This window comes from Gopherus evgoodei, chromosome 3 (assembly GCF_007399415.2).
Source record: "Gopherus evgoodei ecotype Sinaloan lineage chromosome 3, rGopEvg1_v1.p, whole genome shotgun sequence".
Lineage (NCBI taxonomy): Eukaryota > Metazoa > Chordata > Testudines > Testudinidae > Gopherus > Gopherus evgoodei.
The window spans coordinates 48,513,643-48,530,812 of record NC_044324.1 but is presented as its reverse complement, the minus strand read 5'-3'; the positions used below and the strand labels follow the sequence as shown (position 1 = coordinate 48,530,812).

General features: G+C 49.2%; 1 long non-coding RNA gene across 1 annotated transcript in view; it reads right to left on the bottom strand.

Moving 5' to 3' along the window:
• Positions 1-16,048, bottom strand: part of LOC115648240 — a 31,607-nt gene extending 15,559 nt beyond the window's left edge. The window contains exon 1 of the long non-coding RNA XR_003999498.1: positions 16,007-16,048. This is a non-coding gene — a long non-coding RNA (uncharacterized LOC115648240). The remainder of the gene's footprint in view (positions 1-16,006) is intronic.
• Between the last annotated feature and the right edge of the window lie 1,122 nt (positions 16,049-17,170).

The window sequence follows — 17,170 nt, the reverse complement described above, 5'->3', positions numbered from 1 at the left end:
TAGCAATAGTTCCACCTCACAGATGTTACCTCAGATTTGTGGTGAGCAACAGTCACTATAAGTTTGCCATCCTTCCTTTTGGCCTGTCAGCAGCACCTTGAGTTTTCACCAAATGCATGGCAGTCTTTGCGGCGTTCCTGCACAAGCTCCAGATTCAGGTTTTCCCTTCCTCAACCACTGGCTGATCAAAGGCCACTCCAGGTCCCAAGTGGAGGATCAGGTCAGCTTCATAAGAAGGACCTTCCTCAAACTAGGTCTCCTCCTCAACGAGGCAAAATTCACTCTGTCCCCGGTGCGGAGGATAGAGTTTATAGGCGCAATGCTGGATTCGACTCAAGCCAGGGCGTACCTCCTGGACACCAGATTTCGGTTTCTAGGGGTCATCATACGGGGCACCAGACAGTTCCCCACGACCACAGCAAGAATGCCTGAAACTGCTGGGGCATATGTCTGCATGCACCTACGTAGTGCAGCATGCCAGACTCAGACGTTGCCCACTGCAGTCATGGCTGGCGTCAGTTTATCGACCGGCTTGAGATGCTCTGGATAGCATTGTAACCCTGCCCTGCCCTGTACTAGACTCCCTCCTGGTGGCTTGTGCAGGAGTACCTTTCACCAACCCCCAGCCATCCCTTTCATTAATGACAGATGCCTCGGATCTGGGCTGGAAGGCTCATTTGGGAGACCTCAGTGCCTCTGGTCTCAGGTGGACCTCACTCAGCATATCAGTGTCAGAGAGCTTAGAGCAGTGCGTCTGGCATGCCAGGTTTTCAGAGCCCACATATCAAGCAGATGCATATCAGTACTCATGGACACACCATGGTGATGTTTTATATCAACAAACGGGGTGCACGCTCCTCTCCCCTTTGACGGGAAGCCCTCATGCTGTGGGGCTTCTGTGTAGAGCACTCAATACACATGCAGGCTTCATACCTCCCCAGGGTACAAAACGAGCTGGCGGACAGTCTCAACTGAATTTTTTACGGCCACGAGTGGTCCCACCGGCTGGATGTAGTGAGCTCAATTTTCCGTCTCTGGGGCTTTCCCCAGGTAGACCTGTTTGCCACACGCAGCAACAGGAAGTGTCAACTATTTTGCTCCTTCATGAATCACAGCCAGGGTTCCATCATGGATGCCTTCCTTCTCCTCTGGGGGGACCATCTGCTTACGCGTTCCCACAGATACCGCTGGTCCACAAGGTGTTCCTCAAGGTCCACAGGGACCGAGACTAGGTCATATTGATAGCTCTGGCATGGCCATGCCAGCACTGGTTCATACAGCTCCTGGAAATTTCTGTGGCGACCCTTCTCACCTTACAACTGCTCCCAGACCTAATCACGCAGGACCATGGCCGCCTCTGGCACCTGAACCTAGAGTCACTCCGCCTCACAGCCTGGATGCTCCATGGCTAAATGCTATGGAACTATCCTGTTCTGATCAAGTCAAACAAGTTCTCCTTGGCAGTAGGAAGCCTGTGACAAGGGCAACGTACCTTGCCAAGTGGAAGAGATTCTCTCTCTGATCAGAGCAGCACCATCAGTTGCCAATGCTCGCCTCAATCCCATTCATACTGGACTACCTCCTCCATCTTAAACAACAGGACCTGTCCTTGTCATCGATAAGGGTCCACTTGACCGCCATCTCTGCCTTCCATCCGGGCGCAGACGGCTTCTTGGTCTTCGCGAACCCTATGGTCAGCAGTTTTCTCAAAGGCCTCAACAGGCTCTACCCGCAAACACATCAGCCCGTCCCGGCTTGGGACCTTAATCTGGTCCTCGCCAGGCTTATGGGCCCTCCATTTGAGCTGTTGGTGATGTGCTCACTGCTCTCTCTCTCTTACAAGGTGGCGTTCCTAGTGGCGATAAACTCAGCTAGGAGAGTGTCGGAGTTCAGGGCTCTTACATCTGAGCCCCCTTACAAAGTATTTCATAAGGACAAGGTTCAGCTCAGGTCCCACCCGGCTTTTCTCCCTAAAGTTGTCTCCCAATTTCACATGGGCCAGGACATCTTCCTCCCAGTGTTTTATCCCACACCACATTCCTGCGACAGGGAGAAAAGCCTTCACTCTGGATGTCTGCAGTATACAGAGAACTAAGCCATTCCAAAAGTCCATCCAGTTATTCATAGCAGTGGCAGACAGAATGAAGAGCCTCTCTGTTTCACCCAAACACATCTCATCGTGGATCACATCATGCATTCAGGAGTGTTACAGCCTGGCGAAGGTGCCCACTCTGTAGATCACCGCTCACTCCACCAGGCCTCAGGCCTTCTCAGCTGCATTCCTGGTTCAGGTGCCCACCCAGGAAATCTGCAGAGTGGCAACGTGGTCCTCGATACACATGTTTACGATGCACTACACGATCACACAACAGGCCAGAGCCAATGCGGCCTTTGGACGAGCCGTGCTCCAATCAGTGGATGACTCCAACCCCACCCCCACTTTGGCCTGTGAGTCACCTGGTTGGAATGGACATGAACAAGCACTCGAAGAAGAAAAAACATATACTCACCTTCTTGTAACTGTTGTTCTTCAAGATGTGTTGTTCATGTCTATTCCAATACCCATCCTCCTACCCCTCTGTTGGAGTAGCTGGCAAGAAGGAACTGAGGGGGTGAGGGGTCGGCAGGGTGCTATATTGGGTACCATGAACGTGCGACTCCAGGGGGTGCCCAGGTCGACCTTGCGGATGCTGCTAAGGGAAAAATCTTCCAGCTGGTGTGCACGCAGCGTGCACACACCTGGTTGGAATGGACATGAATAACACATCTTAAAGAACAACAATTATGAGAAGGTGAGTAACTTTTTTTTTTTGTTATGCAGAAACTCATGTTATGCAATGCTGATCAGTTAGAACTCAGACAGAGAATTAAGCATGCATTTGTCAGACTCTCTGGCTCTGAATGTTTACTGAATGCCACATAGTACCAAGAATAAAATGAATTAAGAAAATACCCTAAGTAGAATGAATGGACCAATTTAAAAGCCCCCCTCCCCCCCCCAGAGCTGAAACTCTCTGAAAATATGGAAGACAATTGAAGAAGGTTTAAACCATGCTTCACTCTTTATCTGCAAGCAATGGATGCCATTAGAAAGGAAAACAATCTAAAGGTAATCTTGTTTCTGACAGGTGATTCTGAAGCACTTTATGTGTTTAATAGTTTTCATTTAACTCAGGCAGAAGAGACTAACTATGAAATTTTATTATAGAAATTTGAGTAGTGCACTCAACATAAAAATGAAACGTGAGGTTCTTCGAGTGCTTGCTCATATCCATTCCACTTAGGTGTGCGCGTGCCGCATGCACGCTCGTCGGAGACTTTTTACCCTAGCAACACTCGGTGGGCCAGCAGGTCGCCCCCTGGAGTGGCGCCGGCATGGCGCCTAATATATACCCCTGCTGGCCCACCCGCTCCTCAGTTCCTTCTTACCGCCCGTGTCGGTCGTTGGAACTGTGGAGCACGCCTAGCCATTCTCCACCTCCCTAGCGTTTCACTCTTCTGTAGTTTAGTGTATATAGTTTAGTTATTATAGTGTTAGTTGTAGTTATAAAGTTAAGTAAGTACAGTTGTAAATAGTTATACTGAGGATTGGGGGTTCGCCCCTTTTTCCTCCCCGCGGTGCCAGGGTCCATGCCCGGTTCACCCGGCTTTAAGCCTTGTGCGGCCTGTCATCGGCCGATGCCAACAGGAGACCCGCACGACTCCTGTCTGAGGTGCCTAGGCGAGTCCCACCTTGTGGACAAGTGTCGGATCTGCAAGGCGTTCAATCCCCGAACTAAGAAAGAGCGGGACAGTCGCCTGAAGCAGATCCTGATGGAGGCAGCGCTGACTCCCCCACCGTCGGCACCGACTCTGGCACCGGGACCAAGTGTCGCCTCCGCTCCGGACCGCCCGGCGCCGGCGAGGGCTCCAACTTCCCGCTCGGCACCGGCCCGGCACCCTAGCCGGCACCGCTCCCTCTCCCCGAGGAGCAAAAAGCACAGGGCTCCTACGGTGCCTGCAACTGCACCACAGTCAGAGCGTGCCTCAAAATCTGACTGCCCGGCACCGTCATCTGCCGCGGCACCGAGCGTCGCCGCACCGTCGACTCCGTCCCCTCAGAGGCCGTTGAGTCCGGTGCCATTCAGCTCCCCGGTGAGGACAGGGGTCGAGCTCGTCGCGCCCTCCACGCCAGAGACCTTCTCAGCGGCACGCGACATCATCGCATTGACAGAGCCCGAGCTGCCCCAACCCCCGGCACCGCCGGTGCGGGTTATACAATCGCTGGGCAAGCCCGCCATGGTACGGCCGCATTCGCCAGGCACTACCGAGCAGTGGTCCCGATCTAAATCGAGGGACCACTCACAGCGTCGCCGCTCGAGATCTAAATGCCGCTCGCAGTCCAGGGACCGCTACCTGCGGCACCGGTCGTACTCGCGGCACCGTTCGAGATCCAGGTCGCCGTCGTACTACTCTCGGCACCGGTCTAGATCGCGGCACCGACGTTCATACCGCAGCCGATCCCAGCACGGCAGCGGCCGGCACCGGTCGACCTCCCGGCACCGAGCCGGTAGCAGGTCCCGGTCTAGATCACGGTACCGCCATGACTCCCGGTACCGTTCACCGGCACCGCGCAGCGAAGTCGGGATGCGCAGAGGCCTGCCACAGTCATCGGCGGCTCCTCCCTGGCCTTCGAGGCACTCGTCCGCTTCGTCCCATATGGACAGCGCCTCTTACGGGGGTTCAGATGTGCACGCCCACACGGACCAGGGTCCACCTCAATGGTCCTTTTGGACGCCCTGGGCATACCACCAAGCCCAGGGCGAACCTTCGGGACAAGCTCGCTCCAACCCACCGGAGCGTCGTGCACCAGAGGCCACAATCAGTCGGCCCCCCCCCTCAGGTACGGAGGAAGACCCCACGGATACCATGGGGCAGCAGGATTCCCGGGAAACGAAGGCCCCTCTGCACGAGGCTTCAGTGCAAGAACCGCTTCTCCCTGGGGTGTCTTCGTCCTCGTCCCCGGATGAGGCGGTAGCGGGCTCGTCTTCATCAGGGCCCCCGCCGATCGATCTCCGGGCACATCAGGACCTGTTGAGGCGAGTGGCCCAAAACATAAACCTTCCTGTAGAGGAAGTCCTGGAAGTAGAGGACCCGGTAGTAAGCATCCTCTCGGCGGAGGCACCGACCAGGGTAGCCCTCCCCTTCATTAAGTCGATCCAGGCAAAGGCGGACACCATCTGGCAGTCTCCGGCCTCCATTCCACCCACTGCCCGAGGTGTGGAAAGGAAGTATATGGTACCATCCAAGGGGTATGAGTACCTCTACGTACACCCCGCTCCCTGCTCCTTGGTGGTACAGTCAGTCAATGACCGGGAACGCCATGGCCAACAGGCTCCTGCTCCAAAATCCAGGGAAGCCAGACGCATGGACTTGCTGGGACGTAAAATTTATTCTGCTGGAGGCCTTCAGCTCCGTGTGGCGAACCAGCAGGCCCTCCTGAGCCGTTACAGCCACAACACCTGGGAGGCTGTCGGCAAATTTGCAGAGCTGCTCCCTCAGGACTCACGCCAGGAATTTTCATCTCTCCTGGAAGAGGGCAGGAGGGTCGCCAGAACCTCGCTACAGGCATCCTTAGATGCCGCAGATTCAGCAGCGAGGACTCTGGCGTCGGGCGTAGCCATGCGCCGTATATCGTGGCTGCAGTCTTCCGGACTACCGCCGGAGCTGCAATACACGATCCAGGACCTGCCATTCGACCAGCAGGGTCTCTTCTCTGAAAAGACGGATCCCAGGCTACAGAGCCTAAAGGATAACGGGGTCATCATGCGTTCTCTGGGAATGCATACGCCCCAGACTCAGAGAGGGCCATTCCGCCCCTACCATCAGCGCACTTACCCCCCGCCTCGCCCCAGACAAGACTTCAACCGGAGGCGAGGCCGGCCAAATCGCAGACGACAGTCAGGTCCTCAAAGGGGTAACACTTCCTGGTCTGAGAAGCCACTTCCTACCGTCTTGGTCCCAGCTGACTTCGGATCGTTGGGTCCTGAGCACGGTGCAGTTTGGTTACCATCTTCAGTTTGTTTCTCCACCCCCCTCCTATCCTCCCTCCTCGTCCCTCTTCAGGGACCCCTCTCACGAGCAACTTATCGTCCAGGAGGTTCACAAGCTCCTGTCCATTGGGGCTATAGAGGAAGTGCCAAGGGAGCTAAGGGGCAAGGGGTTTTATTCCCGGTACTTCTTAATCCCCAAATCAAAAGGGGGCCTACGACCTATCCTGGACCTGCGAGGCCTGAACAAATTCATCAAAAAGTTCAAGTTCCGCATGGTAACATTAGGAACCATCATTCCTTCCCTGGATTCAGGAGATTGGTACGCCGCTCTCGACATGAAGGATGCGTACTTCCACATTGTGATCTTCCCCCCGCACAGACGGTATCTCTGCTTTGTGGTGAATCAGGACCCCTACCAGTTCACGGTTCTCCCCTTTGGGCTCTCATCGGCCCCCCAGGTGTTCACCAAATGTATGGCGGTTGTCGCTGCTGCCCTGCGACGTCGTCGTATCCATGTCTTCCCTTACCTCGACGACTGGCTCATCTGAGGCACGTCGGAAGAGCAGGTGACCGGACACATCGCCATCATCACGGAGCTGTTTGCGAGCCTAGGCCTGACCATCAATCCGGGCAAGTCCACTCTGGTGCCTACGCGGAGCATAGAATTCATAGGGGCAGTGCTGGACTCCAACCTCGCGACAGCCAGCCTCCCCCGGCACCGATTCCAAGCCATAGTGTCCATGGTCACAAGCCTGCGGGCCTTCCCGACCACATCTGCTCGAACGTGCCTCGCTCTCCTGGGGCACATGGCCGCATGCACCTTCGTCACCAGACACGCAAGACTCTGCATACGCCCGTTGCAGACCTGGCTCGCGTCGGTCTATCGACCACGCAGGGATGCCATAGACACAATTGTAACGATTCCACCGAATGTTCTAGGCTCTCTAGGCTGGTGGACAATGCCCTCCCAAGTGTGTGCGGGCCTCCCGTTTCACGCCCCACAGCCATCAGCGTCCCTAACAACGGACGCATCATCGCTGGGCTGGGGGGCGCACCTGGGGACCCTGCGTACACAGGGCCTGTGGTCACAGAGAGAGTTGACTCTTCACATCAATGTGCGAGAGCTACGGGCCGTTCGCCTAGCATGCCAGACATTCCAACGCCATTTGCACGGTCGTTGTGTTGCGGTATCCACGGACAACACAACGGCCATGTATTACATCAACAAGCAGGGCGGGACTCGGTCCTCCCCGCTGTGTCAGGAAGCAATACGTCTGTGGGACTTTTGCATAGCCCACTCTATTCATCTAGTGGCCTCCTTTCTCCCGGGAGTGCGGAACACCCTGGCGGATCACCTAAGCAGATCCTTCCTGTCCCACGAATGGTCCATCTGTCCGGACGTCCTCTATGTCATTTTCCAGAGGTGGGGGTTTCCCCAGATAGACCTGTTCGTCTCCAGATTGAAGAGGAAATGCCAGGTGTTCTGCTCTCTGCAGGGCCACTCCCCGGGCTCCCTGTCGGACGCGTTTCTCATACCGTGGACGGGTCGCCTTTGCTACGCTTTCCCACCATTCCCTCTCGTCCATCGAGTCCTGATCAAGGTCCGGAGAGACAAGGCCCACCTCATCCTGATCGCTCCGGCGTGGCCGCGGCAGCCTTGGTACACCATGCTGCTCAATCTCTCCCTGGCAAACCCGATTGCCCTACCTCTTTGGCCGGACCTGATCACACAGGACTTCGGCAGGATGCGCCATCCGGATCTACAGTCCTTCCATCTGTCTGCATGGCTCCTGGCTGGTTAAGCCAAGCCGAGTTGCGCTGTTCCGATGCAGTACAACAAGTGTTGTTGGGCAGCAGGAAGCCTTCCACGCGTTCCACCTACCTAGCGAAATGGAAACGCTTCTGCTGCTGGTGCAGTCAACACGACCACGATCCACTCGCAGTACTAGTCCCCACCATCTTGGACTACGTGTGGTCTCTCAAGCAGCACGGCTTGGCGATCTCCTCTCTACGCGTCCACCTCGCGGCTATATCCACCTTCCACCCAGGCGAGGCTGGCAAGTCCGTCTTTTCTCACCCAATGGTGTCAAGATTTATCAAGGGCCTGGAGCGGCTCTACCCCCAGGTCAGACGGCCTACCCCTACTTGGGACCTGAACCTGGTTCTAACCAGGCTCATGGCGCCCCCCTTCGAGCCCTTAGCCACATGCTCGCTGCTGTACCTATCCTGGAAGGTGGCCTTCCTAGTCGCTATTACATCGGCCTGGCGAGTCTCGGAGGTTCGGGCTCTGACCGTGGACCCTCCGTACACGGTGTTCCTTAAGGACAAGGTACAGCTGCGACCGCACCCGGCGTTCCTCCCTAAGGTCGTTTCCGCCTTCCATATTAACCAAGACGTCTTCCTGCCAGTCTTTTACCCAAAGCCGCATTCATCCCGAAGAGAGCAACAGCTCCACTCCTTGGACGTCCGAAGAGCTCTCGCGTTCTACATTGAGAGAACAAAATCCTTTCGGCGTTCACCACAATTGTTTGTGGCAGTAGCAGAGCGCATGAGAGGCATGGCAATCTCCTCCCAGCGTATCGCATCCTGGGTCACGTCCTGCATCAGGACATGTTACGACTTGGCCAGTGTGCCAACGGGACCCCTGACCGCCCATTCTACCAGGGCTCAGGCTTCCTCGGCCGCGTTTTTGGCTCATGTCCCCATACAGGAAATCTGCCGTGCAGCCACATGGTCTTCCGTGCACACCTTCGCATCACACTATGCGCTGGTACAGCAAGCTAGAGACGATGCCGCTTTTGGCGCAGCGGTTTTGCAGTCCGCAACGTCTTGCTCCGACCCCACCGCCTAGGTAAGGCTTGGGAATCACCTAACTGGAATGGATATGAGCAAGCACTCGAAGAAGAAAAGACGGTTACTCACCTTTGTAACTGTTGTTCTTCGAGATGTGTTGCTCATATCCATTCCACACCCGCCCTCCTTCCCCACTGTCGGAGTAGCCGGCAAGAAGGAACTCAGGAGCGAGTGGGCCAGCAGGGGTATATATTAGGCGCCATGCCGGCGCCACTCCAGTGGGCGACCTGCTGGCCCACCGAGTGTTGCTAGGGTAAAAAGTCTCCAACGAGCGTGCACGCGGCGCACGCACACCTAACTGGAATGGATATGAGCAACACATCTCGAAGAACAACAGTTACAAAGGTAAGTAACCGTCTTTTTTTTTAAAAACTGAGTACAAAAAGAATGTAAACCTATAAAAGATTTTGTGACTGATCCAAGTCTGAAGATACAATCTTGCAATTGTGAGGGCTTAACAGAATCCCTGATAGGAGACCAGATTGTGATGAGGATCTGAGACAAACAACTCAGAGAGAGAGAAACTATTGGAAGACTCAGAACTAATCACTGACAAAGCAATTACAATTTGCCAAGCAAAAGAAGTCACCTAGTCCAGACTGAAGTTTGTGGAGGGTGGATTGTGCCCTGGCAATGTAGAGATGATAGGTAATCCAAAACCATACAAGAAGAGAGACCTGAAATAGAAAAGCATGCAAAGCTCAAAGTCGGAGTCCACCAAAAACAGCACATGGAGTTGCACATCATGCAGCAAACAACACAAGCCAAGAAAATGCCTAGCATATGAGGAAAAGATTCAGGAACTACAATGGATACATCACTTCGTAACAGTTTGCATGCACCAACAGACTGTGCACAGCATGGACAAAGAGGCCAACCACAGCATCTTTGGCTGAGAGGAATTCTTCATAGGACCACAAGATGATTGGACTACCAATCTGAAAGCAAATTTTAAGTTGGACATAGATGTCAGAAACAGTGGTATTATCACTGAAAGAAAAGACATAGTGGAAGGTAAATGGGTAGAACTCAGGGCTGCCTGTCGTGTATTTATGGCTAAATAACATATTGGAAAAGATACAATTTGTAATATTACCACCAGAAAGAGAATCCACTATTGGATTAAAAACATATCAAGCCCTTGGTCTCGTCAAGAAGGTGCACTCATTGGAAGACAGGGGACCAAAACAACTGAGGAAGTGTTTGAGCTCTCAACATAGAATAGAGCTGAAAGAGCCCAAGTGCCCCACAATTCACATCTCTAGGAAAGGGAAAGTTCCCTTTGCCCTAAGGCAGAGGCTAAAAGAGGAGCTGGTTCAGCTCATTGCTCTGAGAATCATAGAGAGGGTAGAAAAAACAACAGAATGGTATACTTGTTGGTCATTGTAGAGGGAAAAAATATGTTCTCCTTATGTATAGATCCAAAATAATTTAATGTGTAAAAAGGGAGCATTTTTCATTACCTGCAAGGGGAGAATGTTTTGGAGAGAGAGCTGATGCCAAATGTTTTTGTATGTTTTGATGCATCCTCCCATGAAGGAGTTACCAACTCCTTTCAGACAGATGCAGGACAGCTATTAATATCCAATAACCGATTACAGACCAACTGGTGGCATCTCTCAGCTGGCATGATGGGGTAGGTAGTGGTGCAGCTACCTGTATAAAATGCCACATAGACCCTATGAAAATGGATGTCAAAGCCATTAAAGTAAATCTTTCCGGGGCAAGTGAGGTTTCTAAGTCTTGGTAGGCAACTCACATAGAAGAAGGCAAACTCTGATTTTAAACCAAGGGTATCAGGCTTGGACAGCCAACCTGTGAAGCTTGTCCAGTCACTATACTTGTGAACTGATATCCATGTCATTGTACCTCAGAGGGTTAAGACATTCCCTGTGAGCAATATACAACAGCCTTGCCTAACTGTTGTAACTGGGCACAGGCTGCTAAAGTAAGAAGTGAGTGATTAAGAGGAGTAAGCTGTGATGTGCAAGTTGTAATGTAGCAATGCTGACTGGAAGAAGCTTGGAGCGATCTGAGGGCATAAAGAGAAGAGTAAATATGGCATGTGTACAGGAGACTAAATGGAAAGGTTGTAAATCTAAGATACTGGTAGAAGGTTACAAAATCTACTATTCAGGAAGTGGTGTTGGAGTTATTCTGAATGAAACTATGGAGTGGCATGTGTTTGAGGTTACCAGAAGATCAGACCAACTGATGAGTGTTAAACTGTGTTGGGAAGAGATAACTATCCATGCAGTAAGTGGGTATGCATCACAGCTAGGAGAGGATTAAAAGGTAAAAGAGGAGTTTTCCCATGCCTTATTGGAAACATACCCCCCAATGAGAAGATAATATCAGAGCAGATCTAAATGCACATGTTGCAGTTGCAAAAGCTGGATATGAAACATTCCATGGAGGAGACAACATTGGAACCAGAAACCCAGAGGGGTAAACATTCCTATAGAGTTGTCTGGCACTAGACTTGGTCATTACAAATGCACACTTTCAAAAGAGATAAAGCCTTCTCATAACTTATGCCAGTGCCCAAATTGACTTCTTTTTAACAAAAAGTAATAGATCACGAATAATCAGTTGAAAGATAATATCTAGTAAGTGCAACATGAACCAGCACAGACTTATTGTGGACTTCAAAATGCAGAGAACTCGGAAACATCTGAACCCTTGCCATCGGAAAGGTGTAAGTGGTAGAAACATAAAGATGGAAATGAAAAATCTTTAAACAAGAAGTAATGCACAGACTGCCTTCCTAAATGGAGGAGGTGATATGTGGAGGTTAACTGGCATAAACTAAAATTAACATTGCTGGAAATGGCACATGGAATCCTAGGAGTGATTAAACCAGTGCCAAAAAAGAATAAGAAGGGAGACTTGGTGGTAGAACCCTGAAGTTAAAGAATCTTTTGAGAAGAGAAAGATAACTTTTAAAAAAAATGGCAGGCCAGTAGCATGTAAGATTATAAATGGCATATATGGAGGCAAAAAAGGAGTGTTGTGATAGCTAAAAATTTTGGCCTTTGAATGAACAGCTATATAACCGACTGGGAGGATATGAGGGAGAAAAGATCATCTACAAACTCACCTAGGAAAGAGAGAAAATAACGAAGGATGCAAACAAGTTAGCTTATGTTAGAAATGAACATATTACAAACAAATAGTGAATCAATCAATAAAGTCTGGAGTGATTATTTTGAAAGAGTGATGAATGAGGAAAATCCAAGGGAGGAACTAAGAACATAGCATGCAAGAGGAAGACATTGTACAGGCACTTAAGGAAAATGAAAAAGGAGAAAGCACAGGGCCAGATGAAGTACTAGGAGATGTGCTGAAGTCATTAGGAAGGGAAACCTTGGAACATTTTACAAGTCTGTTAAACTATGTTGTTAAGAAAGAGAAAATATGAGATGAATAGCATAAAAGCTTTGTGGTGTTCATTTTTAAACATAAAGGAGATATCCCACTGATTGTAATTATCAGCCAATTAAAGTGATGTCACATTCTGTGAATGTATGTAAGATTATTGAAAAGCATCTGCGTGGAAGAGGTGAAATTTGGAAGGGTCAGTACAGATTGATGCCTGGAAGAAGTACAATTGATACCATATTCGCTGTACAATTCTCCATGGAGAAGTTCAGAGAAAAGAGAGCTGGCAACAGGGCATGATTATTTTGTGGACTTGGAGAAGGCTTACAATCATGTGCCAAGAGAATGAGTTTGGTGGAGCTTGCGATGGAAAGGTGTGCCGGAAGGATATGTCTGCCTTATCCAGGATATGTATGTTGGAGTGAGTACTGTAGCCAAAACCAAATAGGGCTACATGGAGAATTTCCAGTAAACATTGGCCTATATGAGGGCTCAACGTTCAGCCCTTTTTTGTTTTGCATCTTTCTTGATAAGTAAGAATATGTGAAAGGAGCTGCCTTGGAATATACTGTTCACGATGTAGTTATATGGATGGAACATTGTGAGACCCTGCAAACCAACTTTGAACAGTGACAACACAGTGTTGAGCAGGTGGAACTTAGAGTGAATGTTGATAAGACTGAGGCTATGATAACTGAGGGAGGAGGATCCACCATAAAGGATAATACAGAAAGAGAGCTTAGAGTGAAAGAATTTAAGTATCTTCGATTAATGGTTGCTGACAATAGTGTTCTCCCGAGCGATTCCTGGCATTGTACCAAAGGTACTTAGTGCAAATGATCCCATTTCTTTGTGATTAAAAGATGCTAATAAAGTTAAAAGGTGGAGTACATAAAACTGTACTTTGACCCATCCTAATGTACAGAACAGAAACATGGCAAGCCATAAGAAAATAAATCAACATGCTCTCCGCCATGAAAATGAAGATTTTGAGATGGGCAAATGGTTGGACACTCCATGAGAGGAAATTAAATGAGGTTGTGAGGGGCCTAATGCTGGGTGCCCCAGTTGAAGACAAGTTGAAGGCTAAGCTATGTTAGTATGGACATGTCCAGAGGAGACCCAAAAGTTAGATTGGTTGGATGGCCCTTACAATGATCATGGATGGAAGATGACCAAGGAGAAGACCAAAAACTCAATACATGGACTGGATATCAGTGAACCTTAAAAAGACCAATTTGCACAACACACAGGTTTATAATCTTGAGTTTTATAAGAAGAAGTCTATAAAAGTAGCCAACCGTGATTAGATAAGTGACAGGAAAGAAGAAGCTTAATATATCAGCAGGATTCTGGCTGAAGTCATTAGAAAACAGTGCACGTGTTTGTGCATATTCAACAGCTTCTCCAGATTCTGAAAGGGAGGGAGATAAGTAGGGCCCTGCCAAATTCGCGGTCCATTTTGATCAATTTCGGTCATAGGATTTTTAAAATAGTAAATTTCATTATTTCAGCTATTTAAATCTGAAATTTCATGGGTATTGTAATTGTAGGGGTATTGACCCAAAAAGAACTTGTTTCGGGTGGGGGGGGGTCGCAAGGTTATTGTAGGGGGGAGGTGGCAGTGCTGCTACCCTTACTTCTACACAGCTGCTGGCAGTGGTCCTGCCTTCAGAGCTGGGCAGCTAGAGAGAGATGGCTGCTCTCCAGGAGCCCAGCTCTAAAGGCAGAGCCGCCACCAGCAGCAGCACAGAAGTAAGGATGGCATGGTATGGTATTGCTACCCTTACTTCTGCACTTCTGCCTGCAGGACTGGCCCTCAGTCAGCAGCTGCCGCTCTCCAGCCACCCAGGCTACACACCCCCTAAAATAACACTGGGACCCCCCCCCACAACTCCCTTTTGGATCAGGACCCCAAGTTTGAGAAATGCTGATCTCCCCTGTGAAATCTGTATTGTATAGGGTAAAAGCACACAAATGACCAGTTTTCACAGCCCGTGACACGTTTTTTCATGGCCGCAAATTTGGTAGGGCCCTAGAGATAAGCGTCCCTGAACTGGCCATCTTTCCCAACAAGGTCGTAGACAAGGGTGAGACAGCTGAGCCTCTGGATAAGGAACAACCAGAAGTAATGGACTTACTGAGAACAGTGGTGCTGATATCTCCGGGGTGCCGTGTAGCAGGGCCGGCTTTAGGAAGTGCGGGGCTGTCATAAACAGATAGCTAAGGGTTAATGTCTCTTTCACCTGTAAAGGGTTAACAGGCAGTGACCTGCAACACCTGACCAGAGGACCAATCAGGAGACAAGATACTTTCAAATCTCAGTGGAGGGAAACCTTTGTGTGTGTTTTTTGGGTTTAGCTTTGTTCTCTCTGGGCTCTGAAAGTGACCACACATACCTACAGGCTCTCTAGTCTTCTATTCCAATTTTGTGAGTACAAATGTAGAAAGGCGGTATAGTCTTTTTATTTGTTTTCCTTTACTTGCAATTGTGTCATTTGCTGGAAGTATTTTAAATTGTATTTCTATTGGAGGAGGCTGTTTCTCCAATTTCTTAAGCTGACAGACCCTGTAACTTTTTACCATCTAAATTGCAGAGATAGACCTTTTATTTTTTTCTTTCTTTTTATTAAAAGTTTTGCTTTTAAGACTTGTCTGATTTTTTCCCCTTGTTGATGCTCAAGGGAATTGAGTCTGCACTTAACAGGGAGGGAGGGGAGAAGGGGGAATCCCTTTGTTTTAGATTCACAGAGCTTGAATCTGGATTGCCTCTGGGGGAAGGTATCATTCCTCTCTGTGTGGTGATTCAAGGAGTTGAATCACGGTGATCTCCTAGTGTACCCAGGGCGGGAAAGAGCTGGGAGGAAGAAAGGAGGGGGAAGGGAAATGGTTTATTCCCCTTTGTTGTGAGACTCAAGGAATTTGGGTCTTGGGGTCCCCAGGGAAGGTTTTGGGGGAGACCAGAGTCTATCAGGCGCTCTACTCTAAGTCCTGATTGGTGGCAGCATTACAGGATCTAAGCTGGTAATTAAGCTTAGGGGAATTCATGCTAGTACCCATATTTTGGACGCTAAGGTCCAGATTTGGGAATTATACTATGACAGGGGCCCAGTTTGAACAGTTTCGATGGGACCCGGCAGGGATGACTTTAAAAAAAAAAAAAAAGTAAAAAAACACTTGGGGCTTGTATTCACCAGGCGGTGCTCCGAGTCTTCGGCGGTGGATCCTTCACTCGCTCCAGGTCTTCAGCGGCAAAGACCTGAAGTGCCGCCAGGTGAGTAAAAATTAAAAAGGTGCCTCTAGCCAGGGAAGGGATTCTCACTGGGTGCGGGGCCCTCTTAAGCGCGGGGCCCGATTCGGGGGAATTGGTGGAATAGGCCTAAAGCTGGCCCTGCCTTGTAGGTGTATAAAACAATGAGGCAAGGCACCTCAGAGACTAATTGAACATTGCTAGTTAGTTTAATTAGCAGGTTGGTTATAAGTATTTAACATTTTGTGTTACGTTAATATTGATTCTTAATTGTTGTGTTTAGCTGGAGAAGATGATGTGGAGAAATGCACCCTTCAGAGTCTCTGGCATGAGCCAGTGGAAATGAATTGTTGCATAATATGCTGCATAACATAATGCTGATCAGTTAGAACTCAGACATTAAATGCAGCAGATCTCTGTCAGACTCCCTGATTCTGAGTGATCAGTGGACACCACATCACTTTGTACCCTTTCCACTGTCATTTCTTACCTTATTCTTAGATTGTAAACTCTTTGGGGCAGGAACTCTTTCTGTTCTGTGTTTGTACGGCACTTAGCACAATGGTGTCCTGGTCCATAACTGTATATGCCAAAACATATGATCAGTAAGGCTGTTTTATGACTACAAATGAAATAATATTTTTATATTAACCCTACAATTAATGTACAGAATCAAGGGACCAGATTTTGCCTGATAGGTGCTAGTTGCTTGGGAGACAATACCCAGCTGCACCTTACCAGGGAGAGCTTCAAGCCAGAATGTGCCTCCCCGTGATTCAAAGCAATGAGGAGGAGCATGCTCACTGCACCAACCCTTAAGATGGTGCTGCATGCTCTCCCTGTGTTACTGGTAAGATCTTCTGATGAGGGTTGAGTCCATGGGCCCACCTCCTCCTTCCCCCTTTCTGCCCCCTTTTGGATAACTAGTATCCAGGGGGAGCTAAGAGGAAGTAGTCCAGTCTCAGGAGAGTGCAAGGGCTGCATTATTCCTGGCCCAGAAGAAGCAAGAAGGAGTGCTTCTTTGTGCCCTTATCCTCAGTTCTCCTCTGTACAAGGGGCAAACACAATCTGGCTCCAACTGTTTATCAAACGGCTTCAATAATAGACTACTGTCTGATTTATGCCCTCTCCCAGTGACAATAATAAAATGGAAATGAATACAAATGCACACCCAGGAAGTAGCCATCACTAGAAATATGTAACATTACCTTTTATTTGAGTTTAGAAAGTGAATCGATAAGTGAATATATAATGAATAACAGAGATCGTCACCAAATTCTACAGACATAATGATAGCTGTTTGATCTATATCTGAGCATGTTGAAGGTCATGTTCAAATCCAATTGCAGTTAAGGAAAAGTATCCTGGCTTATTAGCATTAGTGTCGTGCTAGATTCTGTTTACACGGGTAAACAGATTAAAATACTTGACATATTATTCAATTAAATGTGAGATTGCTAACTGACAGACCAAAGTGTATTGATTTTTCCAGCCACATTAAACTAAATACGTGGCACAATGTTTCATTAGCTTTTGTGCTTAACCCTTGGACATTAACCCAGTTACCCAGTGTAACATGTATGTGCATCAAATAAAATAATCTTAAACTTCTAAATTGGCAGTCATTGGAAAAAATGGATTCTTCTTGAGGGAT